The 27,920-nt window shown below is 38.3% G+C and overlaps 1 protein-coding gene across 1 annotated transcript in view; it reads left to right on the forward strand.

The window, feature by feature from the left end:
* adarb1b (adenosine deaminase RNA specific B1b) overlaps positions 1 to 27,920 on the forward strand; it is a 166,409-nt gene that overhangs the window by 93,780 nt on the left and 44,709 nt on the right. The window contains exon 3 of the mRNA XM_052148122.1: positions 8,897 to 8,945. The gene's annotated coding sequence lies outside the window, so the exon portion shown is untranslated. The remainder of the gene's footprint in view (positions 1 to 8,896; positions 8,946 to 27,920) is intronic.

Here is a 27,920-nt window from a genome sequence, read left to right on the forward strand (position 1 = left end):
TTGCTGTTATTCCACTATTAGGGCAATAATATTTTCATTTTCAGTTATTGACCAATAATATATCGGTACTCAATATATTGTGCACTCTTAATATTTAGTTGTCTTTTCCTAGAAATCTTTTTTTTTAATTATTATTCTTAAAACATGACAAAACTATTTGCCAACGGGGTACGAGAAGTATTTTTTTCAAACCCTATTTGAAAATGGTTCTTTTCTTAAGCATAAACCTCAAATTTCATTAGATATCTTTAGTTCTCAAGTAAATGTATCTTGTTTAAAGGAAATTTAGATATTTTACAAGAAAGCCACAAAATTGAGTTAAAATATTTTTTTCTATTGCAGTTGTTGAGAAATGCAAGAGAGATTGAACCAAGGAATGCTGTTTTCAAAGGGAAACGCAGCTGCACATTATTATTGTAGCCCAGTCCTGTGACGTGTGCAGTCAGATCAGGAGTACTGCGGCACCTTGACAAAAACTCACACATGGCAACCAGTGGCGGCAATCAAGCCAAGAAGAAATTCTGTTTTTCTTTCTCTTGTCCTTCCTTTTCTTTTAAAAAAGACCTGAAGACAACATGCAGCCCTTCTCTGGAGTCAGCAAGTCTGACTAAACTGCTCTTGTGTTCCTTTTGTACTTAGATGGGTGTTAATGACTCTTGCTAATGGGCCGAAGCTTCCCATCCATCCCAACTGGAGTATAAGGGAAGGCCACACTTCTGTAAATGGATGAAAGGCTGGGTTAAACTAGGTGAAAGGCTTTTAGTTTGCCTAAAAATATGATTAAATGCTCTGTTTGTGTTGTACTTGGGTGTTTGGTGAAATTTCTCCAGTTCTAACAAATCCCGGAAATTTGAGAACTACGAGTTTTATGAGAACTTGGTTAGTCGAAGATGATTGATGGTTGGTTAAAACTAATCATAGGTGTGGTTAAGATATACACCAACAATCATCCATGCGATTTATCTAATCAGTCAATCGTGTGCCAGCAGTGCATAAAATCATTCAGATACGGGTCAGGAGCTTCAGTTAATGTTCACATCAACCATCAGAATGGGGGAAAAAATTGATCTCAGTGATTTGGGCCATGGTATGATTGTTGGTGCCAAACGGGCTGGTTTGAGCTGGTTTTTTGAAACTACTGATCACCTGGGATTTTCACACACAACAGTCTCTAGAATTTACTCCAAATGGTACCCAAAAACATCCAGTGAGGGGTAGTTCTGCGGACAGAAATGCCTTGTTGATGAGAGAGGTCAACAGAGAATGGCCAGACTGGTTCGAACTGACAAAGTCTACGGCAACTAAGATAATGTACAATTGTGATGAGAAGAATATAATCTTAAAATGCTATTCTGAGATGCGGGTTGTCACTGTTTTGGCAGCACGAAGGGGACTTGCACAACATTAGGCAGGTGGTTATAATGTTGTGGCTGATCAGTTTAGTGTTCTTGATTTACAATTGTACATGCCAGCTGAGGAGATTACAGCTAGCTAGGTTACTATTTTAATGTTGAAAATGGATAATGTTAAAATCCCATCTATCTGAGGTAATGTACTCTCTTTTTATATGTATGCTCAACAAAATCTTTACAAAGACAACAAGGCAGTCTTTATGGAATAACTGATCAGGTAACTTGTCGCAGAAAGTGGGATGGGCTCAGATGAGTTTAATAAGGAGAAAGTTAACTCATTTTAGAACGATGCTGCACAATCAGTATTAACACAGGCTTTTGTTGGCCTATGGTGCTTTAGTTCATTTAGGGGGAAAAAAAAGTTGTCTTCTATTTTCTAAATTAGGCATTACTCCACTTAATCACAAACACGCAGTACAATATTCTACAGTTTTATGCCCATCAGTACCTGCACTTTCACTTGACGAGTGAATATTGTGGATATTACAGCTGAGATCGTTTACAAGCTCTACTTTGCACATATGTTTACACATCTCTGATGTGTGTTTTCTTGGTTCTTGTATATGTAGTGAAACTGCCCAATGGCTTATTGGTAAAAGAAGCCAGGCTACCGAGGATATTAGCCAGGCATCATTAAATAAATTTAATGTGCTACCAACTCTGCCATCGGAAGTTCACACTCGGGCCGCAGCAGTAATTTTCCCCTCATGTCTTTTTCACCGTCTAATGGCTCTGTATATCCCGCTCGCTCTGCTTTGAGCGGGAGGGGGGGGAGGGGAGGGGGGTGTGCAGGCTGGCAGTGCACTGCAGCAGAAATGGGCGCACAAAGTTTTGCTTGCATCGTCGTCTTCGAGGATCTCGCAGGCTGCAAACAGACTGATTCCCTGTGGGGGAACAAAGCCAGTCTGTATCTCCCTTTCTTGGTCTCTCATTCTGGTCATTCTTCATCTTGGCAGGTTCCGTCTCCAGAGGAAGGACCTCCTGAGTTTAGTGACGACTGACAGCAAGAATGGCTGTTTTACTCTGCATTCCACGCTCAATCTACTGTAGCATTTCTGGCAGCCGACCTCTGAACATATTGCGAGTTGGAGCGCTCCCCTGTAGAATAAAGGAGGTACTGCAGCTGTTGGTTTGTTTCCAACCTTCAAATTGAGTGAAACTGAAGTTTTCTTAATTCAGGCTGCAGTAGGACTCATGCAGAGCTGTGATCCAAATTACCAATCAGAAGCTCAGGAATCATTTTTCTCACCTAGGCTGTCTGTCGTTGGCAAGGACCGTTCATTCCTTATGTCTATGTATTCTGTCTGGTGTGATAATGTTTATGTACTGGCCCATTGCACTTCAAGTGCCTCGCTGTGCCCACGATTTTTGCCTGTCTTTTGTTTTTGTTTAACAATAGAAGAACGAGTCAAAGTAATTTTATGTGGTAATCAACATTATAGCACCATATATATTTATATACGCTTTTATCCAAAGCGACTTACAGTGCACTTATTACAGGGACAATCCCCCCAGAGCAACCTGGAGTTAAGTGCCTTGCTCAAGGACACAATGGTGGTGGCTGTGGGGCTCGAACCAGCATCCTTCTGATTACCAGTTATGCGCTTAGACAACTACTCCTCCACCACCACGTATATATGGTATAACCACCATATGTATAATAAAGCAGCTTAATCTACATGTTAGCATTGTTAGCATTAGAGTCATAATTAACATGTTAGCATACATCATTTTAAAATACAAAAATATTGAGTGGAAAAGGGGAAGGAGCATACAGGACATTTAGAGCTCATTTTACTCTTTTGTTTAGACAACTGAAAAATGCTTATGGAGGAAAGTGGAGCGAGCGAGCGAGGGAGGGAGCAGGTTGATAGAGTAATTTCATCCTTGTAATGGGAAGTGTATCTGTAATTAGCCTTTTGTCCTGTACAGCGCAAGATCAGGCCCTCAGATCCAAACATCCGTGACTCCTGCATCCCATTTAAGCTTGACTGAGGAACCTGTCGCCTCACTGTCTGTGCTGGTTAAACATCTCCCACTCAACACTTTAGCTGTGGTCACACAATGTGCTTTAATGCAGATTTTTAGTCACGCATGCCCTAGCTGTGCTTCAGCATTTCCATGACTGATATCTAGCTTGTTTGCTCTACAGTGGAAACTTCTCAACCCTGTTTGATGCGGCCCCCTAATTGTGTAGTGCCCTCAAGCATTTTTCACCCTCAAGCAGTTGTTTAACCATCAGAGTATTTACCCTGGTGATTTTGACTCTAAAGAGACAGGCTGAGGAGATTCACAGTTGAGAATATTATTCCATTATTCTAGTCACAAAGAATTGCTTTTTTGGCATCGTTACGAGGCAGAAAGATGGAAAGTTCCTCAAATCTCTTTCTCAAACTTTTTTTCTTTTCCTTTGTCAGACTTGGTTGTTTAAATGGTTTCAATGTTTGCAGTTGTGTTGTGACAATAGTAGATAGTGGTGATATTACTCTGTAGTATATAGTTTTGATGTTTCTTACATAAAGAATTTGGGAGACAGGAAACATCAGCTAGAACCAGCTAGAAAAGGGCAACAGTGCCCCCATGTGACCCAAACACTACTTGCTTGATCTGTAATTTCTGGCATATGTAGTGATTTTTATTATTATTATTTTTTGTTTATTGGATTTTTTTTATGGTTTGGGTAATACATAGGGCTGTGAATGAGAAATAATTCTGAACCAGTCAAATGTTCTGTGTTTTATAAAAAAAATAGATATGAGTCAAACATACAGCACAACCAGTGTAGACGGATTCCGAAACATATGATTCTTATGAGCCAGTGGAATTTTTATATATATATATATATATATATATCTCACACACACACACGTGCATAAAGTTGAAGTCAGAAGTGTACATGCACCTTAGCCAAATATGTTTAAACTCAAGTTTTTACGATTCCTGATATTTGATGGTGAGAAATACATGAACTGGGTTTGAATGTTATTTTAGACTGAGGAAATGAAAAGAATGGTAAATCTCAGAAGCGTATTCATGTTCATTAATTGTCACCTCACGCACCCCTTGGGGTATGCATACCCCAGTATGTCTTAGGTCAGTTAGGATCACTACTTTATCATAATGTGAAATGTCAGAATAATAGCAGAGAGAATTATTTATTTCAGCTTTTATTTCTTTTATCACATTCCCAATGGGTCACAAGTTAACATCGTTGTTAGTATTTGGTGGCATTGCCTTTAAATTGTTTGAACATAGGTAAAATCATTTTGGGTAGCTTTCCACAAGCTTCTCACAGTAAGAATTTTGGCCCATTCATCCAGACAGAACTGGTGTAACTGTGTCAGGTTTGTAGGCCTCTTTGTTCGCACACGCTTCAACAAATTGTATATCGGATTGAGGTCAGGGCTTTGTGATGGCCACTCCAATACCTTGACTTTGTTGTCCTTAAGCCATTTTGCCACAACTTTGGAGGTATTCTTGGAGTCATTGTCCATTTGGAAGACCCATTTGCAACCAAGCTTTAACTTCCTGGTTGATGTCTTGATGTTGCTTCAATATATTCACATAATTTTCCTTCCTCATGATACCATCTTTTTTGTGTAGTGCACTAGTCCCTCCTGCACCAAAGCACCCCCACAACATGATGCTGCAACCCCCATGCTTCACGGATGGGATGTTCTTGGGCTTGTAAGCCTCACCCTTTTTCTCCAAACATAATGATTGTCACATCACTTTCAGATGTGAAAGTTAAACTAAATAGGCACCACATGTGACTTGGATGTAAAAGTGATACTGGAGCTTTAGTGTAAAAAAGATTCAAATTTTGATCTGTCACTCTCCAACATCTATTATGTCGCTTCTGGAGATATGGAATTAACCACTGGAATCTTATGCATTCATTTTATGTTTGCTTTGTCATTTTTGGAGCTACAAAGGTCTGATCACTATTCACTTGCATTGTATGGACCTACAGAGCTGAGATATTCTTCTAAAAATCTTCGTTTGTGTTCTGCTGAGGAAAGTCAAACACATCTGTGATGACATGAGCGTGAGTAAATGATGAGAGATTTTTCATTTTTGGGTGAATTGTTCCTTTCATTTACATTGGTCTAATGAGTCAAAGAAAATAATAACTGAGGTCAGTTATTAAACTTGATTCCCCAAAGAAGTGCACATATTATGGAGTTAATTTTGTGCCATAATTAAACAAACAAAAGCAGCATTTTGCAAACAAACGCGATCTGCTTTGCAAAGGAAAACTCGACTCGCAAACAAACAGAAAGCAATGTGCAAATACAAAGGTCAATTTGAGTGAAAATGAGCAGAGGAGTAACAAATATGTATAGTGTTTTACAAATATAAATAAACGAGCCAAGATCATATTTTACAAATAAATACAAACCATCCTACAAATTGCTTGTAACCTTTAAACAAATACCAAACCTATTGCATACAAATGCATACCTGTCTGTTACGACTGTGCAGATGGCTTTTTATGAGATCCCTCGGCTCGATTTTCTCACAAATGCATCCAGGCAGATTTTCTCACAAATGCAGTAGATCCTCTTCCAAAACAGTAGATGGCGCTATGCGATTAATTTAGAGTTAGTCTCCCGGTATGGAAGCATATGGGTAGCAATATTCAATTTGACATTTAATATGCAAAATGAGAATTTTCTGCCTTATGGCTTTGACCTCTTAAAGGTGGTGGAAGAACAATTGTATTCGGAGAGGCCTAGGGAGACCAGCAGCTTTTAACTTTTAACCCATACATAAGATACCCCTCTATGGCCTCGCCAGGGATCTCCACGGCTGCTGGTCTCCCCACTCCCCTCCGAATACAATTGTTCTTCCACCACCTTTAAGAGGTCAAAGCCATAAGGCAGAAAATTCTCATTTTGCATATTAAATGTCAAATTGAATATTGCTACCCATATGCTTCCATACCGGAGACTAACTCTAAATTAATCGCATAGCGTCATCTACTGTTTTGGAAGAGGATCTACTGCATTTGTGAGAAAATCTGCCTGGACGCATTTGTGAGAAAATCTGCCTGGATGCATTTGTGAGAAAATCTGCCTGATGCATTTGAGAAAATCGAGCAGGATCTCATAAAAAGCCATCTGCACAGTCGTAACAGACAGGTATGCATTTGTATGCAATAGGTTTGGTATTTGTTTAAAGGTTACAAGCAATTTGTAGGATGGTTTGTATTTATTTGTAAAATATGATCTTGGCTCGTTTATTTATATTTGTAAAACACTATACATATTTGTTACTCCTCTGCTCATTTTCACTCAAATTGACCTTTGTATTTGCACATTGCTTTCTGTTTGTTTGCAAGTCGAGTTTTCCTTTGCAAAGCAGATTGAGTTTGTTTGCAAAATGCTGCATTTGTTTGTTTAATTATGGCACAAAATTAACTCCATAACATATAGCTGCATTTAAGATACAGTATTCATATTCGCATGAGCACAGATCATGGAACACTAATCACCCTAATGGTGACTTCAAACAAAACTGCTATTTACAATTTAAAAAACTTCAGTCATACTAAAAATAGCTACAATCTCTATGTATTCTTAATAGCCAATTATGGGTATTCCCCACAACCTTCTGTACTTGATTGTTTGAGTTAGTAGTACTTAATCTTCAATTTATTATTTTTCTTTAGACTAAAGAAGTTCTAAGAACTCTCTAGGACACTAAGTTCACCTTAAAATTTTATATTTTGTTTTCCACATGGTTTTGTGAGACTGGATATAGGTTTGTGGGCTTGGTGTTTTTTTTTTCATCAGAAAAGGCTTGGTCTTGCCACCCTGTCCCATAGCCCAGACAGATGAAGAATACGGGAGATAGTTGTCACATGTAGGGAGCAGCCAGTACTTGACAGAAAGAGCTGCAGCTCCTTTAATGTTGCTGTAGTCCTCTTGACCGCCTCCCTGACCTGTTTTCTCTTTGTCTTCTCATCAATTTTGGAGGTACGTCCTGTTCTTGATAATTCCATACTTCCTCCACTTGTTGATGACTGTCCTCACTGTGTCCATTTTATATCTAATGGCTTGGGAAAAAGATGGTTAGCCCTCACCCGAGTGAGACCTTTCAACAATGAGATCCCATCGTGGCTTTGTAAACTCTTTGTGGCTCTTGTAGTAGGATGCAACCAAGAAAATGTCAGAAAAATCCTACAAGAACAGCTGAGATTTATTTGGAGTTAATCAGAGTCACTTCAGGTGAAGACAGGTGTGTACTAATTCACATGAGCTTGATGATTGGTTGATTCTGAACACAGCCACAATCCCAATTATAAAAGGGTGTGCACAATTATGCAGTTAAGTTATTCTAAGTTTTAAATTTTTCTCTGAAATGTCACTTTTCAGTAGCATTGCATATGTTTTAATTTTTACATTTTAAAGATGAAAAAAGTCTGATATGATTTAACGTTGTTTAATTTTTTATATCCACTGTATGTGTGTGTTCATCCTTCCTTATGGCTATACCGTGCAAATCTACAATATATTTTCAAAAGTGTCAATAAACCTTCTGTTGCGTACAGTTCAAGTTTGTTTTCAACTTATTTGTGCTGCAAACACTTTGTAGGCTTTGGATTTTCTAGACACAGTTATTTCAGGATGACTGGAGCAACATTTCAGATATGGTGAATGGCATGCTGGGCATTCCAATAATGAACGAGTTACTCAGTCACATGAAATTTTTGATGCGCATCTTATATGCCTAACAAATTAAATTGGAGTTTATTCGGTAAATGTGTTTCCATCATCGTTTATGCACATTTCTTCTTATCGTATAAAAAATGTAGCAACCAAGCGAGCGTATGATTTTTTTTTTTAAATGCATATTTTGCAGATTTATTCGCATCTTGGTGTTTCCATCCAGCAGTATTTATGCGATATCCCAAAATGTGGCTTAAAAAAATGTTGATGGAAAGACAGCTTCTTTCTTTTCCTATCCTCACCCTCCTCACCCTCCTCCTCCACTCTCTTGCAATTCCAAGCCATTCCTCTCTCTGCTTGGCCAGGAATCTCTGTGGATTTGGACTGAGGGACTGTTATTTTTCTCTTCATATAAAACTCTTGTTTTATTCCAACTCTTATGAAGGACATTTACCTCTGAGGTCACGTTGCTCTCATGGATGTGACTGTGTTTAGATTGACGCGCACACACGTGTCTAGCATAACAATTAGGCCGCATTTTTAATAGTATTCACCTACAGGTGAAGATTATCAGTGATTTGGAACGTTAAAGGCCTATGTGGCTGATGACGTGATGTGGGGGACTGAAACCAAATCTGCAAAAGCTTGAGATTGCATCTAAACGCTGAAGGAGGTGTCTGAGTGAATAGAGTCTCCGTGAAGTGATGTGGAATGTCCGCACAGAAGTAATGGCATTGATCAGAAAATGCTTGATGCTGTACCTCTTTTTGGTATTCAATATTCTTTTCTTTCTTTCCTCTGTCTGTGTAGGTTCTGTGATCGACCAGGAGTGGTTTTCTGACAGCAAGTTGAAAACAAGGTGCGTCTTAAATTGATTTGCTCCCTACATATAGCGCTAGATTTACTAGAGTAGTTAAGTCAGTGAAATCAAAATTGGCCCCCATTTGCTTTAAATCCACTTTCCAAGTCTTATTGTGTTTTCATTAGGAATTGCTACTGAAATGACTCCTTTATGTCTGACATCACTCAACCCCACCCCTCCAATCCCAATCAAATACTGATAGATTAAATCAGGTTCCACCCTATATGTTGGTCTGTCTGTCTGTCTCCATCTATAATTTTTATTTGTATTTTCTCTGTGAACATCCCGTTTCACTAGGAAATACACAAAATACTGGAAGTAAAATGAGTTGAGAATAGTGCTTCATGTTGTCTTAAAGCAAAACATTGTCGTAAATGTGGTCTAAAACTGAACTTTGAAAGTCTTTACTGATGGAAGTCCTTAAATACTGGTGTTTCTTGGACACATTTTAAGTACAGATAGTAGTTTTATGCTTGCTTTGTATTTGCATTTGTGTCGAATTATTATAATTTGTATTTTTATATACAGCCAATGTATGTGTGTAATCCCACTCATTATTTGAGATAATGTTGTAGTTCCAGCTCAGTTCTTTAGAGGGTGCTGGACAGTTGAAAATGTGCAAATCTCTTTTAGATCTGCATTAATACAGTATTTGGATTAATCCAGACTAGGTTTTCTGGGTTTGCAAAGACGTTGCCATCATTTTAGGCATGTTTAAATGCAGTTTGTTTATTTTCCAGCAATACACATTATAAAAATTGGGTAACACTTTACAGTAAGGTTTTGTTTGTTTACATTAGTTAACTATATTAGTTAAGATTCACGAACAATTAACAGAACGGAAACACTTTACAAAGAGGTTCCATTTGTTAACATTAGTTAACATTCATTAACATGGACTAACGTTGAACAATACTTAAGCATTTATTAATCTTAGTTAATGTTACTTTCAACATATATCAATACATTTGTATAGTTCACACACTATAAACTAACAATGGTCAATTGTATTTTTATTAACTAACATTAACAAAGATTAATAAATTACAAATATATTGTTCACTGTTAGTGCATGATACTTAATGCATTATCTAATGTTAACAAGTGGAACCTTATTGAAAAGTGTTTCCAAAATGTTTAAATTATTTTACATTTTCAAAATGCTATTGTTATATTAACAATAGTATTATTAATTGTTCAAAAAAAATGAGAGAGAGGGAGAGAGGGGGTGGCAGAATGGATAACACCGCTGTAAGGGGTTAAAACTAGCTATTTTAATATGTTAGAACAATGGTTTTCAACCGGGGGTTGGGACCCACTAGGGGGCATCAGCACGCTTCCAGGGGGGCCTCAAGATCTGTTATAATTATTTAAAATATGATAGATTATTATAATTAAATTTAATAACTCCCTTCAACAGCTTGCTTTTTATGAAGAATATAAAGTTCTATACATTTCTGGAATCACAAGTTAAGGAAATCTCTTTTAATAGATATGTTATAATATACATATCTAATAACTTACATGGGGGGGGCTTCAAATATTTTCTCCAACAATGGGGGACCTTCAAGTCAAAAAGATTGAGAACCACTGTGTTAATTTTTTTTTTCTCTATAACGAACATGGAATTTGTGATTTTATTGCTGTACAGAAGTAGTGGGACACCCATTTGTGCATTGTGATTAGAAAAATGTATTAATACTTATATTGGCCACAGGATGGCGGAAGAGGTTTTGTTTTTCAGATGTGATTAAACAAATGAAACGTTTCAACAAGAGCCAGTGAGCAGTACCAGACTGCTTCACGATAAAAGATTTCTACCATTTCACAAAATAGCTGTTACATTTAATAATGTATTCATCAGTGCTGGTTTAAATTTGAAATTTTAAGCATATTTTTGAGTGCTGTCATTGGGGGAACTATTCTGTGCTATTTTTTCCAAATTCACTGTAGCGCAACATCAATTATTGCCTCTGAGCTTTAGAAGTTGCTTGGATGCTTGTTTTGTGTGAGGGGCGATAAACAGCATAAAAACAACATAATGTATGTGTCAGCCATAACAGTTTGCTCTTCAGAAACCTGGCAGTCCGTAGCATATTTACATTGTTTAATTTAAATGAAAAAATTTAATTGTTACATTTTGGACGCAGGTAAATAAGCCGTTTTTGCAATTAAAATTGTTTGAAAATAAGTCTTGGTGAGGGGCATCAAGGGATTACATGTCTGTCTTTGCCACGGCCATCTGATGAACTGCATCCCTGGCCCTTGATTGGCTGAAGGCAGTGTGATGTAATGGTGCCTGGGCTGATGAGAGCGGACCGTTCATGTTTCAGGTTAAATAGCCGGATGGATAAGAGAAGAAAAGTGGAAACAAAAAATCCAGCACAAAAGTTCTCGGTTTACTCGAGAGTCGAACCTTGCAAGCTCTTTTTAAAGCTCTACTAGTGTCATCTCTCTCTCTCTCTCTCTCTCTCTCTCTCTCTCTCTCACTAAGTAGCAAAGCGAGAGGAGGGGGAAAAGAGCACGTGTGTGTTGTGTGTGTGTGTGGTAGAGCTCGGAGAGGGAAGGGTTCTGGCAGCTCATACCTTCACTGAGTGGTTCAGAGATATAGCACAGGACAGAGCAAGCAGGTAACGCCCTCTCTACAGTACGGGTCAGACATTGTTATGGCCTTTGTTTTGGATGCTGCACACTGTATGGGGGCCTACTACTGCCTCATTAGGACCAGATTCAAGCGGCGACGCAAGAAACGGTCAGAGCGCAAAGGTCAGTACTTTTCCTTTTAAAAAGGCCTGGCGTAGTCGGCAATCTGTTCACAGACGAGCATTATCTTCTAAAACTTTATCATATGCTGTCATAAATGCTTTTTTTCTAGAAAATGTAACTTTAAGGGTAGTTGACTTTTTTTTTTATTATTTTATTAATCAATACCAAAATTATGAATTGTTAAGAAAATGTATTCAGTATATCTTATGTCCCGTACTGGTCTCAAATGGCAAGTTTTTTTGCCAATTGAAATCATGTTTTTACCTGCATTTTACAGTTCATTTTTAAATCTGAAGGGCAAATACTCCATATTGTCTCAATTAATTTGACGTCATTAAAGTTGAATGCATTATGATTATAAACGAATTGGCAAAATGCTTTAAGCATGCTTTTATACTGAGTATAGCGTCACATTGCAAGATGTGTATTAGGCAACTACCCATCAACATTTCTTTCTTTCTTTTTTCAAGAAAGAATTCACTTAAAAAATTGAAAATATTGTTCTAATCAGAGTTTTTTTTTTTTTTTTAAGATTTATGCTTTTCAATATTGTGACAAAATTCCAACAAATTCAATTTAATAATCTTTAATGAATTAAAATCTTAAAATAAAGGTTTTGTTTATTTACTTTTATTAAACATTACACAATTCAATTTGATGGAATTTTGTTGTGAAACTGAAATGCATAAATCTGAAAAATAGGCTTAAATATTTCTTTATTTTGAGTGCAAACACATTTGACTTCTTTTTGGGTGGAGGGAACGGACACCAAATATGTTAGGCAGATCATTAGGAACTTATAGCGGCAGTAGCCATTCACTTTCATGGTATGGAAAAAAGATGTTATTAAAGTTAATGGTGACCAAGACTCATGTTCACCTTTTGTGTTCCTTGGAAGAAAAATGAAAGGCGAACAGGTTTGGAACAACTTGAGGGTGAGTAAATTGACAATCTTCTCTTTGGGGTGAACTATCCCTTTAAAAGAGTATGAAACCAACATGAATACTAATATAGCATTCCAAGTACTTTAACCTAGATTTTTTTCAAAAGATATTTGGCATCTGATTTTTCAACACTTTTTTTTTTTTTTTTTTTCCACTATACAGTTTTTGGGGCTTTTTGAATGATACATTCAAAACTCTAAACAAATGAGAAAGTAAGTTCAAAAATAGATTACAATTACAAGTTAAGACAGATTACAATAAATGTAATGTATAGGCTTTCAAAGTAATTAGTGGGTATATTCAAAATAATTCAAAAAGTAGCTTTGCGTGATACGAGCATGAAGCGATGAAGATCATTTGTGTTCCGCAACTGCTTTCGGGTCCTTGAATAACGTATAACGTGCGAGTAAGGGCAGCCGGTGGACTTTGTGGTGCCCCCTAGGGAGTTGGTGCCCTACTGCATAGTCTACTTACAGGGAGCGGCGGTACTTATGGTGCCACACAAACGGAAAGAAGGAAGAGTGCTTGCCAGTTTGGCATCTTTTATTAATTGAAATCTGAGAATGCCCTGGTAAAGTCATATTCCCTTTTTTAGGTGTAGGTGGTTAATCTTATTTTAAAAGATAATTTTCCATTGTACAGTCAGCAGATTTTCTGATCTTACTAGCATAGCACAAAAGTTAATTAACTGCTAATTGAGTCGGTATGTAATGACATCAAAATTTGTGAACGTTTCGGTTTGATATCCACATTTTTTTGATTATGGTAATTTCAGCTTCCCTGCCAAAAATCTTCCTTAAGGACTTTCGAAAGTCTATCTGGGTGATTGTGTTAAAACTCTCCTACTTCAGAAAGTGAATTAATGTTCACTTAGAAATGATCTTTTATTTGCAAGTTTATCTTTATTTTTTGGATGTGTAAGCAGAATTACTTCTATTACTGCTTGTGCCACAAATTGCATTTTGCAAATCATCACAGCCCAAAAGCACAAGATAAGAAAACAAAACAGATGTCAACATGACTCTGTTCCAAAATCGTTGTGCACTGTCTGCACCTACATAGACAGCTGGCCTCAGTCCACGTTCACACTAATCTGTGTTTTAATTTCTGAACTCCGTTTTCCTAATATCCTATTACTCAATTTTCGAAAGTTTTAGCTCTGTTTTCGGTAGAAGAAATCTGCGTTCTAGTGTGGATAAGGTGTGTAAACGTAGCAATGCACATTTAAATGAAAATGTATTTGGCTGCATCCACACATCTCCGTTTTCAGTTTCCTAACTTCTTAGTTTTCCAAGATATGCAGTAATGTAGGGTGTTTTCATAACAGTACTTTCAGCCTGATCTCATCAAAATTAGGTGACTGGAAACTTTTTTGCAAAACATAATTGCATGCTTCATTACATGTTTTGCTGCAGTGTCCCCATCAATTGTCCAGCAGTGGGCGCCAAAAGCCAGTGATGCAGTGTCGTAAACAGACAAGGTTTTAAATGTGAATGCTAGATGGCTTTAAATAGAAAATGTTACTCCCTAACCAAAAAGTTTAACCATGAGGGTGAGTAAATAATTAGAGTATTTTCATTTTTGGGTGAACTATCCCTTTAACAAGCACTTAATTAGTGTGGATGCTGCCTTGGGAGGCAGCTAACTGGGTTTTGGAACAGAACTGTTTCTCCACCTGTTCAGAAGCAGGGTGAGCAATTCCACCCCTCAATGCCACTCGTTTTGGTGTTGTACTCCAGCGCTGTGTGGTTAAACCCAGGCAGAAGTGTGGTTGTAGCTGCTGAGGTGTGCATTTAGAGGTATTAGCCAAGCCCTCGCCATTTGCCTTTGCATTCCGTGCTGTGTGAACTGAACTGAGACCTGTCATCCAAGCAAATCCTCCGCTGCTGAAGTTGCAGTTTCAGTGTGTCTTACACGCCCTAATGCTGCCTGCCAACTTAAGGTGGCTTTGTCAAACCCGAGAGTTTAACTCCTTATCACGGAAGGCAGGGAAAAACTGCATTTTCATAACGTGATTTCTCTTTAAGACGTCACCTTGTGCTCATAAAGCTGATTGGCATGAATTATGTCAGTACAGTTTTAACGTGGCTGAATCTGACGTTTAACGTGCTGTGATGTATGTTTGAAACTTTAAGGGGCTTATCACTCATGGTTCCTGCAGCATTAGTCATAGTTGTGCATTTAGGAAGTTGGATGCCAATTGAAGAAAAAAAAATTTTTTTTTGAAATTGTCTGTGTTAAAGGTGTGAATCATCAAAAATTAGAATTGTCCATTTTTACTCACCCTAAAATTTTTCCAAACCTGTCTGCTGTTATATTTTCTGTGGAACCCAAAATGAGAAAGTTAGAACAATCTTTATGCCGGTTTTATCGTACAAAGACACTTCGAAGTAACCACGACAGTCACAGTCCAAAAAAACTAAAGCAAGCCCCATAAAAGTAGTCCAAATGACTCTTGCATTGTAGTCAACATCTTTTGTATCCGTACAATAGGAACTGAGGAACCGACTGCAATTTTAGTCATTATTCACTGATAATCGTACATTGAAGGAAAAAGCGTGACTGCTGCATGCATTTTCCATTTCCCTTTTTAATTTGCAACTAATAACACCTAATAAACAAGCAAAAATTCAAAACTAGAGCAAATAGTTTTCCTAAAAATGTATGTCCTCATATGGGGACAGCCAGAAATTTTTAATATATAGAAAGTTGAATCTTTTTTTTTTTTTTTTATCAAATTGTTTAGGTTTCCAGAAGTGTTGGTTATTCATATTTTTGAGACGTTACAGACATTTACATCTGATTTTCTGCAAAGCTGCTTTGGAACTATGTGTAATGGGGAAAAGCCCAAATAAAAATTATTTTTTTTTCTACTTTGGCAACAAAATCTCACTGTTTTCTTTTTGCACTGACAGCCAGCATTGAAGCATTTTACCATTATGAAATTAGCATAAATATTTCTGATACAAGAAATAGCCAGCATCATCCAATCACTGCCAACTATGTTAAAATAAAACATTAATTCTGAATCTATGTACTGATTAATATGGTCGCAAACCATGTTGAGTGGTGCAAACATCATATGCAGCCTGAAACTGAACTTTGGGTCATATTTTAGGAGTGTACTTGGCTGCATAGGAAAGCTATAGGATGCTCCTTTGCTCCCTATTTAGTGAATGACTTTACCTCCAGTGTGCTGTCTGTCTGCCTTGGATAAATATATAAAGGACCATTAAAAGCCTCTGAAAGCTATTTTTCTTTCTCAATGTTAAAATACACAGTGATTATAGGTTTTCTATGGGATAAAAAGGCCTATAATCTACTTCTGTGGTCATTGTGTTTAACAGCGTACTGTTTTGCGACCAAATTGCTCAAATTGTCAAAAATGGCATGTCGGATTAAACAAGATACTGTAGTCTTTTGACTCAAACAGGTGTCTCACTAAATGAGCTTTCTTACCAGAACCGGTTTGTTGGCTGTGGCAGCGGGGGCTTGGTCAAGCGCCCGTCCGGGAGAGGAAAGCGGTAAGGGCGCTTACACCTGAGCTAAATTATGCCTAAACACCTGTCTCTAATTCCAGTGAGCACGAGGAGAGCGGCATAAAAACAGACACAGAGCCTCCAGACGGGGAGAGAGACCACAAGCAGACCCAGTGTTTGTCATTTGTATTGTGTGTGCAAATAGTGTGAGGAAAATATAATTAAAAAGACGTACCTTGAGAGGAAGACCTGTTTCCTGTCCTCCTTCACTAGAACGGTGCTACATTGGCATTTCTCAACACAAACTTCCCTGTGATCAGCGCAGTGTTGTTTTGTCACATGACAACTCGGTGCGTCATAAGTTTAACCCTTTAATGACCACCCAGAGTCTTAGGAACTGAGATCAGTCGGTTTAGATTGAATTATGCATAGCGTATATCAACGACAAAACACAATGTCCACGCAGAAGTATGCAGTGGTGCATGAGGCTAATGTCCGGGAAGATTTTCAGTGAATGTTACATTTCGGTATGTTTCCTGTCGTATTGCATTTGAAGACATGGAATATAACGCACAAGTAATATGGACTAGTTTTATGTTTGTTTTTTTTCTTTTTGGAGCTCGACAGACATGGAACTGTCGTTGTATTGGATTTTTTTTGTTGTTGAAATGTTCATCTTATGCACCCATGTCATTTAAACCCTCCTCGAAGGGCCGCTGATAACATGTACTGGATATTTCTGCCCAGCCAGCAGACTTGAGAAAATGAGGCTTCTCTGATGGTGTGAATGGATCGTGCATCTGGGGAAGATCACCATAGCTCGCCTCACTTTATTATGATATGCTGTATGAATGTGCACAGCAACTTTACTGTGAAGAACAAAGACAAATCTCTCTCTAGGCCAGAAACTAGCTTCATGCATTGCAAATGTGCCGTATTGAACATGCATAATGTGCCCTCTTGTGTTGTTTCAGTACTTAAGGGAGTGATAGTCACCTTTAATTCACCTGTGTGTACCATTAAACAGTTTATTATTCTGGTAACTAGCATAAACATGTTGATATTTTAACTAACTTGATTGTCAAGATTCTCTTTAAACTGTTGCACCACTCCACCTTGACAGTAGTTAACCTGAAAGAGAAAACTGACTGTAGAAGTTTATTATTGTCTGTGATAGCACACCTTGCTTTATCTCTAAAGGGGTACTGCCAGGTTTAAGTAATACATTACATTTGACTTTTCATTGCTTATCTATTAAACTATTACAGTAAACTGAAATTCTGTTGAGTATACATGACGTGACGTGGTGGTACAGTGCCAAGCCACTCTGGTCTGAGAGGAATGTTAGCGCTCACTTCTGGGAACAAACGTCTGTGTATTAACCATTCATCATGACAAATGGTGCAAAGTAACCCACTTTGCTGATTAAATACTGTTTGAAACTCCTGCCACTAGAAGACAGAGATGCAATCACAGTGCTGTTGCACTGACACTAGCTAGTTGGTAACACCAGTATAACATTACAACAGGATAATTAGCCTTGATCAGTTTGTGGTGCTGGAGTAATCGTGAGGAAGAGTCTTTTGTTCAGTGGTGGGAGCGTGTATGTGTGTGGAGACTGTAAGTGAGCCAATCTCAGAGGAGGCAGAGATACTGTATGCTGAAGTCAAAGCTTCATCTCTCAGGCTCATTATCTGCAGGTTTGCCGTCTCAATGACTGCTAATGTTTCCTAAATAATCTTAAACAAGCTGCCGCTCACATCTTACTCTTGACAACTGGTCCTCTGTCATGGTTTCCTTTTTGTTAATTTCTTCATTCGTTTGTTCCTTTCCATCTTTGTCATTGAGTTGATGGGAAAACAGGTGAGGTTATCTTGACAGTACTAGCACACAAGTCTTTTCCTTGAGCATTATCCTGTCTGTCTGTCTGTCCACCTTATCACCTTTGATGTTTTTGATCAGAGATGGGACCAAGTCACACATGTGCAAGTCTCAAGTAAGTCTCAAGTCTTAACCTTCAAGTCTCAAGTAAGTCCCAAGTATTTTTTTCTTGGGCAAGTCAAGTCAAGTCACAGGCTATGTCAAGTCAAGTCCAAGTCACAGGCTATGTCAAGTCAAGTCCAAGTCACAGGCTATGTCAAGTCAAGTCCAAGTCACAGGCTATGTCAAGTCAAGTCAAGTCAAGTCACAGGCTATGTCAAGTCAAGTCCAAGTCAAGTCACAGGCTATGTCAAGTCAAGTCCAAGTCAAGTCACAGGCTATGTCAAGTCAAGTCCAAGTCAAGTCACCTTATTATTGTAATTTTACCTGCAGAATCTGATCATAATAAAGTGAAAAGACAAGATATAAGTAACTGTCAGTAAATTACAATACTCATGTTCAGTAAAATACATCATGGAATCAAACAAAATTGTAACTTCATAAAATTATTTATTTTTCACTTCTGCCAACAGTGTTTGAAATGTTTTAAATTTTCAACATTGAGTCCATAAAACAAATAACAGCTTAACATCCAACAGACTCTCTCAAACACAGTTACGTACATTAAACTTTGTTACATTTCTCCTCTCTCTCTCACACACTCTCTCTAACACACACTCTCTCTCTCACACACACACACTCTCTCTCCCACACCCACACTCACTCACCCACACTCACTCACTCGCTCACTCTCGGCCACACACACACACACACACTCACTCTCGCGCTCACACTCCCACACCCACACTCACTCACTCACACAGATCCATAAGCCTATTTTTGCAATGTCTGTGAGTGGGGAAACGTTGAGGTACCAGTGCGCGTGAACGTCATGGCAACGTACAAAACAAAGTACCTCGCGCGGGAAACACTTAACGTAAATGCGCGTAACTAATGTAAATCAAGCAGGCTAGTATGCAGCATAAGCCACGAAGTGTTGGCGAAATAAAAAATTAATGGACAGATTTTTTTTTTCCAGAACACTTCTTGCACAAAATAAATTCAAGCACTTTCAAGGACCTGTATCTATGTATGTTTATTTTCAAGAACTTTCCAGGGCCTTGAATTTTATTTTTCAGATTCACAAACTTTCAAGGATTTCAAGGACCCGTGGGAACCCTGCTATTATTACATTAGCTAACTACCAACTAACCAGATAAAATTAACAAACTGACAAGCACTTACTGGGCAGAATGGCTCTTCAAATGGCGGACGAAATTGGAGGTTGTCATCTGGCTGTCCGCGATCTTAACGTTGCATGTCTTGCAAAGCGATGTTCGTCTTTTGCCATCTTGATAATAATTTTTGAAGCCGAAAGCGATGACCCTCGGTAACGTTACCCCTCCGGCTGACATGTTGATGTGTTATCTGATCTAAGTGGGCGTGGTGTGCGTAAGGTACGAGAGGGCATGGCTGATGATAGCCTATAGTGTCGTGATCCAGTCATGACAAAACTATTCTCAGCCTGCGCTCCAGCTGGATCAATTTTATTTTTTTAAATAATTTATATATTTTATATTCAAACTGAAAACATGATGTGATTAACACTCAAGTCATTCAAGTCTTCGTGTCTCAAGTCAAGTCCCGAGTCTTTAACTTCCAAGTCCGAGTCAAGTCTCAAGTATTTTATTTTTTGTCAAGTCAAGTCACAAGTCATAAAAATAGCGACTCGAGTCGACTCGAGTCCAAGTCACCAAGTCACAAGTCCCCATGTCTGTTTTTTATACTCCGATCTACTGCCTGTCCATCAACGTTACCTTCAATTCGGCTAATAACCCATCCACTCAGGCGTACAAACACACGCAGCACTGCCTTCCCCTTGTGAATATCAGAGTAACTGACCTGGCCTTGAATTAGGAATACAGTGATAGTCATCTGTTGTGAGTAGCGGGGCCGCTGAGGCGAGGAGAATAGGCAGGGACTGAGACGAGCTGAGAGTGAGAGACAGACGAGAAAAGCTAGGATGATACATAGTGCTGAGGACAGCAAACTTTCCCTGCCTGTCCAGTGTAGCTTGAGAGAGTTGAAGATTAATCACACACACACACACACACACACACACACACACACACACACACACACACAGCTCTTTTTTTCACAGCTGTATAAAAGTTCAAGGGCCTAATCTGTGTTCATAACAAGATTTTGAAGCAGTTTGTTGTGCTTCAAGATGCCATGTTTTACAGCATATCACAGTTAGCCTTTGCTGGTAGATGTAACTGCACCATTTGGACCTAAAAAGTATCTTTCTCCATTGAAGACAATTCAGATTTAGTCATGTATTCTGACGATATATTCTGACGTGTGTGTGTTGGTTCGGGTTGGTTTATGAATACATGTGTGGGAATCCTTTCTTGTGAATTGTGTGAAACATTAACATATACATGTCAAGAAATGGAAAATGTATTTGCAGGATGAACGAGGCACAGACAACTATTCTCATGTGCAAATAAAACCCACAAAGGGTGCGTCTTATTGTGATAAGTAGAATGAAGGACTTACTGGTGCGTGCTGGGGCTTCTGTGACTGAGTTCGGTGATCTGTGTTGCTTCCACGAAACATGCGTGGTGATCGGCGCTCACTCGTCGCTGGAGTCTGGAATTAGAGAGAGAAGAGGATTAGACGCATGCCTAGGCGTTAGTGCTCACCATCTTCCTCTTCCTCCGGCGTTTAAATCCCCTCCAGCTGATTCACAGGTGACGCCGATCCGTGCCAGTTGATTGGGTAACGAGCTCCAATTCCAGGGCGACGCTGAGACGCATGGGATGCTTGCCACAAAAGCTTCTTATAAATTGAAAATATAGCTTACAGATGGTAGGCAATTAAGGTCACAGTTATAAAAACTTAGGACACTAAAGAGACCTTTCTACTAACTCTGAAAAACACCAAAAGAAAGATGCCCAGGGTCCCTGCTCATCTGTGTGAACGTGTCTTAGGCATACTGCATGGAGGCATGAGGACTGCAGTTGTGGCCAGGGCAATAAATTGCGATGTTTACTGTGAGACGCCTAAGACGGCACTACAGGGAGACCAGAAGGACAGCTGATCGTCCTCGCAATGGCAGACCACGTGTAACAAAACCTGCACAGGATCGGTACATCCGAACATCACGCCTGTGGGATAGGTATAGGATAGCAACAACTGCCCGAGTAACACCAGGAACACACAATTCCTCCATCAGTGCTCTGACTGTCCGCAATAGGCTGACAGAGGCTGGACTGAGGGCTTGTAGGCCTGTTGTAAGGCAGGTCCTTACCAGACATCACCAGCAACAAAGTCACCTATGGGCACAAACCCACCTTCACTGGACCAGACAGGACTGGCAAAAAGTGCTCTTCACTGACGAGTCACGGTTTTGTCTCACCTGGGGGTGAAGGTCGGACTTGTGTTTATCGTCAAAGTGATGTAGTTAGTCTATTAGTGTTAATAACCCCCATTCCAATTACATATTTCATTGTGATTTGTTGTTGTGTTCATATACGTAAGGCACCTGTATCTGTATTTAAGGCACTTATTTTGGGATTTAAAAAATAAATCAAATGTAGCTGTTTTGGAACAATATATTGTAAAAGTTATATTTGAGTTGAATTTGAATTGGGGTGTTTAATAGGAGCTTATGTGGGCCGTGGTCTCTCTTGTTGGTCTTTTAGTGAGTTACGAGTTGTTTGCAGGTACATGTCTGGCAGCTAATGATTACAGCAGTCATTCATCAAGCCTCTGATATTAGGAGCCACTATATCAAAGTGTCTTGTCGCAAGCTTTTGTGCAGGAACTTTTAAATGTGTCTGTGATCTAAAAACCCTGTAATTTGCTGTGAGGTGAAAATGAGTGTTGGCAGACTCATTCAGATCTGTTATTGGTCATTAAAGTGCTGAAATTCAATAATGGAGCTCGATATTCTCTGCAGTGCCATGGTTGCCATGGTGCCTGTCTACTGGAGGGGGGTTGACTGCTCGCAGGACGCTCTGAGGTGGCTACGCTCGTCTTCCCAACATGCCCAGCCTATCCGTTCTAATCAGGTAGAGCGACAGCTCGCCACATCTGTGGGGACCCCTCTCCATTAAGTGCCAGGCCGCCCAGTGCCGGCCGCACATGTAGGCCATTAAGGATCGTTACCTGGGAGCAGATAGCAGAATCAGTGTTGGGGGAAAGACTGGATGAGTTGGAGAACACATGCAGGATTCTATCAGAAACTACGGTGGGCAAACATGATGGATGAATGTGTCTAATTATTAAAGGGATCACATTCCACATTTTGTAGAATAAATTTTTTTTCCCCAGAACTCCACTTATGTTAGTTAAGGTTTCTTGCACATAAATGGTCACATTGTACTATTCTGTCATCATTTACTCATCCACATATTGTTTTAAACTCATATGACTGACTGACTGACTTTTGTGAAACACAAAAGGACATGTTAACCAGCAAGTTACAGCTGTAGTCACCATTCACATTCTTTGGAGGAAAAAAGCAGCGTCAGCATTCTTCAAAATTTCTCCTTGTTTTCCAGAAGTCAGTCATACAGGTTTGAGGTGAATTGAGTGAATTATATATTAATTCATAATTTACATTACAAATGTTTTTACTATTATTATTTAATAAATGTAGTTATTTTCATCAAAACAAATGTGGAAGAAAATTTAGGCCCATTTTGTTTTTTTGTTTTTTTCATTATAATGTTTTGAAAGAACCATATATATATATATATATCTCTATCTATCTCTCTATCTATCTTTGGTTATTGGCTGTGGTTATCTCCCCCTCTAGTTGGTAAAAATAAATTAAGTTACAGTTTACCTAATTCTTAAATTTAATTAATTCACCCAAAAATGAAAATTCTCTCATAATTTACTCACCCTCATGCCATCTTAGATGTGGATGACTTTCTTTAATCTGTTGGACACAAAGATTTTTAGAAAAATGTCTCAGCTCTGTAGGTCCATACAGTGCAAGTGAATGGGTGCCAACATTTTGAAGCTCCAAAATCCACATAAGTGCAACATAAAAGTACTTTAAAAGACTCAAGTGGTTAAATCCATGTCTTTTGAAGCAATATGATAGGTGCGAGTGAGAAACGGATCAATATTTAAGTCCTTTTTCTTTCACTTTCACGTTCTCCTCGCCCTGATGCTCAGCACCTCTTCACACTGCTGGCTTTTTAAATACGTGGTGCTCCCATTGCAAACAATTGAAAAAATATACTCGCTGGACTCAGGAAAAAAAGAAAATGCTTTTGTGGACACGCGGCCAAAGTTGTTTTCATGCAATGCGAAATCAGGGTACTGGGCAATAATTTACCCCTTTCAATCGGTTTATACGGTTCTTGTATACAGTTATTACACAGATCAAGTAAAGCTGCTTAATGCATTTACATGGACACACACGTTGTCGGCTTATTAAGCATAATCGGTGTATAAACGTGCAAAACATGTACATTTCTTTGGAAAATATAATATTTGGGAACACCTGAACATGTTTTTTTGAGATTTATCTAATGGCGACTTGAACAAATCTAAACTTCATTGGTGCTTTGCATTTATCTTTTTCAATCTTTTACAGACAAAGTCATGAAGGCAGATGGAGAGACTGAGAAAGTATTGACATTTTTCTGAAATATAGGTCTGAGACCCTAATAGAGGTGGATGCTCCATTTAGGGAAGGGCCCTCATTTCTTCTTTCCTTTGTTGTAGGTAGTGGATCTATCCATCTGTGTTAGGACAAGCAGGAGCTGCCATTATGGGTTTTGTGTGCTGAACTTTAGCACGTCTTATATCCCTCTCCATTAGTTCAGCCCATTCATCTATGTCCACTCTCCCTTGCTCTTTCTGTCTTTTACTTTTTCACCCCCTCTAACATGATTACTTTTTCTCTAGACAGCCCTTTGACCTCCTGCAGGTGTTGGCAATGGTAGAGTCCCCTCACAGGCATGCTTACAGGATGAATTTGAAGACCGTTAGCTTATGGAGCTTTATAAAGTTTTAAAAAGACATAATGACATTGACACAACAACCAAAGGTGTGAGTTGGGGGTAGGACTGTCTGTTTATTTGTTCTGTGCCAGACAGGGGGTGTATTCTGCAGGCAGTTTGAAAATTATTTTTCGTTTTGCAACACCGTTCAGTGGCGCTAATGGCGCAGAAATTACATATTTCATCTTTAAGTCTAATTTTTCTTTTGATTTTGTAAACTTTAAAATTGAAGTTTGAACAGACAGCAAATTGGAGATTAAGCCATTCACTAAATGGGGAACAAGGGGACGTACTATAGATTCTAGATAGATAAGTGTATTCAATAGAGACCATAATGCCAAGATGTACATTGCAAAAGGACTTAAATATTGATCTGTTTATTACCCACACCTATCATATCACTTCTGAAGACATGGATTAAACCACTGGATTCATATAGCTTTCCTTTTTTGCTGCCTTTATGTGCTTTTTGGAGCTTTTTTCAAAATTTGTGTTCTGCATAAGAAACAATATCACACATCTGGGAATGGCGTAAGGGTGAATATATGTTGAGAGATTTTTCATATGAGTGAACTATCCCTTTTGCTGCATTGCTAGCACCAGTATTTCCTCAGATGATATGCAAATCTAGTGGATTTGTTTTGTTCAAGGCCCTAACAGACATCGTTTCTCTTATTTGAAGTTGTATGTTCAGTCTTTATTGTATATGCAACAGAAAAGAAGAAAAATATTGAATGCAAGACCTTGATAACACCATTTTATCCTCTTGTTTGTCCCTTTGCGTAGGACAAGGCCATATAAAATCAAGGCTACTGCATACAACCTATAAAATCAAGGCTGCTGGATACTATCAACAAATTACAAATTCAAGGACGCTGGTGCTGATATAACAGAATGAGTAATTTGAGTCACACCACTTATTTTTTTTCAGAAACCTTTGGAAGCAATAACTTTGTTTCCTCTTTGTAATTGTTATTTTAATAGTTTCATTAAATTGCGGTCGCTCTCGTCACTGTATGAAGGACATTGAACATCTACATTTTCTATTGAACTCATTCTGTGTGAACGCCACCCTAGACAGCAGGTAAAGATTGACAGGAGACAGGAAGTCCATGTGTTGTGGATACTGGTGAAGGCCAAGTTAATGCACTAGGGAGAGGATGATTTTCTAGTGTATCACATTAGTCAAAATGTTGTTTAAGATGATGGAAACAGTTTATTCTCAAAACAATGACATGTTTTGAGCATATGTTCACATCATTTGCTCCTCAAAGCAATTCTTCGAACATAGCCCTTGACCTTCCGAAGTGTTTATCCCACAGCTGGTCGTTAGACGGGGTCCTCCAGAATAGTTTTGAGTGCGGGGTTTATGGAGACTGGAGGTACACACTGGAGGGCATAGCAGCCATTTCAGCCCTTATTATATGAGAAATTACACTTATATTGTGGTGTCTTTTGGCAGTTTTTAACAAAGCATTGTACAATCCCTCTAAAACTGCAAGTACAGCTCTCACCAAAGCAAGGAGGTCCTTCTGCTAAGATAGGTTCCCTCAAGATAATATGCATCACAAAGTGGATAAGATTTTTTATTTTTTTATTATTTGGATGGAAACCCAGCTATTGTTTGAATTATATAGACTAGGTGTTTTTTTCCTCTTAGTTTGAATATTTGAGTGGCGGAGCTTTAATTTTCGTGCTGGCAGTATGCTTTCAGACAGTTTGCACGGTAAAACCCTCAAAGTTGCATCTGTACATTATTTTAAATTAAAACGTACACATTCAGGTGGACGTCTTTAGCAGGTGCAGTATAACATATGCTGTTTTTTGAGCATTCTATCTGAACCATTGTGCTTCTACTGTCTTGAGACCCCTGCTTTCTGTTCCATTCAGTTACACTCCTAGCTTTTTTGGAACTCAAGAACATGCATTATGTAAACTTAGGAAAATGGCTGTACTATGCAACGTCCATCTGGCGTATGTTTACATAGACCAACCATTTTAAAAAGAGCATGTCCTGCGTGAACAACCCCTTATAGAAAAAAGTTCTCACTCTATTGAACTGCAGATTTTCGAGTTTAATGTTGATGCCTCTTCTCAAATGGATTTTGTGGCAGTGCTTGTTTCCTGTGTTGCATACTAATTCTTGGGCCACTTAAGTATACTATGTAGCTTGTGTACTCCAGATATTTCTGTTTCCACTGTGCACTTTATAACCACGTTACTGCTGTCACATTGAGCTGTACCATGATTTTGTCCTAGAAATGCCTCTGTCTCTTGGAAGTTACAGCTTTGGAAGACTCCCTTCAGATATTTTGGAAAAACCTAGTTACTAGGATTGCATTTTATTGCATCACATTTATGTAAACAATTGTTTATACATGGGAAATGTATTTCTTTGTTGCATTTGTTTTCTTGAGAGATTTACTGGTAGTTCCAAACGTACCAACATAGGCCTTATTCACGCTAGCATCTTTGTTTTTTAATGGAATGACAGTGAGGCTTTGAGTGATAGACTTATAGACAGTTGAAGAAGTGTATCATCCTGATACTTGTAACTTTTTTCCGCATTTTATACTACTCAAACTACTTACAGTACAAAATCACATTGAATAGTACAGATGTGTGTGGTTTACGTACGTAATTACATAAGCACAATCAATTCTAGCTACACAAGCTCGATTTCTAACTGTTCTATGGGGCACAATTCTTCAAATTTATTTCTGAAACAAGGTCCGGAATGCAAGCTCGATTTCATTCATTGTTGTGTTCCGAAATGCCACAAGGGGCACTAAAACACAGCCAGTTTTCTTTTCAGATAAACTACCGCAGTGTTCCTCAATAGGTGGCCTGCGAGAGAGACAAATGTTTGGCCTGTGATGAAGTCCTGTTCACACCAAATCAGATGGTTTTGCGAGACAAACTTTAGACGAAAGATCTCTACATAGAGTCCGTAAAAAAATTATTTCACCCCCTGTACAGTAGGAGGTGCTGTTGCTGTTAATACTAGAGATGAATATATTGAATGCTGTTAAAGAATTTATTTACCTAATTTGGCATAAATGTTTCATTATGTTCTTTCCATGGTGTTGATGCATTCTGAGGAGTATATAAATGGTGTTTCTATGTAAGTGAAATGAGTAAAGTGCAATATTGCATACGTTTATACATCCTATTTATATTTGGACATGTATTTTGCTACGAGTATATTCCAAACAGACTCCCGAAGCCAACTACACTTTTTATAATGTCTGGATTAACAACTGGATAACATAACACAAAGTACTGTGATACAAATACACGTGGAATAACATGTAATGTACAATATAAAATAGGATGCATAATAGTACAAAATTTGATAAAAGAAAACGTGCAGTCTCTATAGAAATGATTGCAATACAATAACAATATTAATGCTAATAGGTCTAATAATTGAATCTGCAATTAGGGAAAGTGCAGGGAGAAAAGACCCCGTTTGGAGATTAGCAGGAACAGTTGACTCGCATGGAGGACATGGAAATCAAGATTGTAAATATTATTATTTTTTTTCAACAGGGAAAGTTATGTAGTTTTCTGTATCTTTATTCAAATATTAGTTTTTTCATAATTGTTTGAATACATAAAACTACTACTAATACTGTGAAAAACAACTAATAAAAATAGAATCTGAATATTTATGTTGTGACATTTTAACAATAAAATTAATAAAAACAATAATAATGATGATAATAAAAGCAGCTGAATAAACAGTCATATCATCAAAGGCCCTTGGCTTTGAATTGTTGACAGAATTTGTCCCGTAGTGAAATCTAGTTGGGGAACCCTTAACTACCATTC

This window comes from Xyrauchen texanus, chromosome 18 (assembly GCF_025860055.1).
Source record: "Xyrauchen texanus isolate HMW12.3.18 chromosome 18, RBS_HiC_50CHRs, whole genome shotgun sequence".
Classification (NCBI taxonomy): domain Eukaryota; kingdom Metazoa; phylum Chordata; class Actinopteri; order Cypriniformes; family Catostomidae; genus Xyrauchen; species Xyrauchen texanus.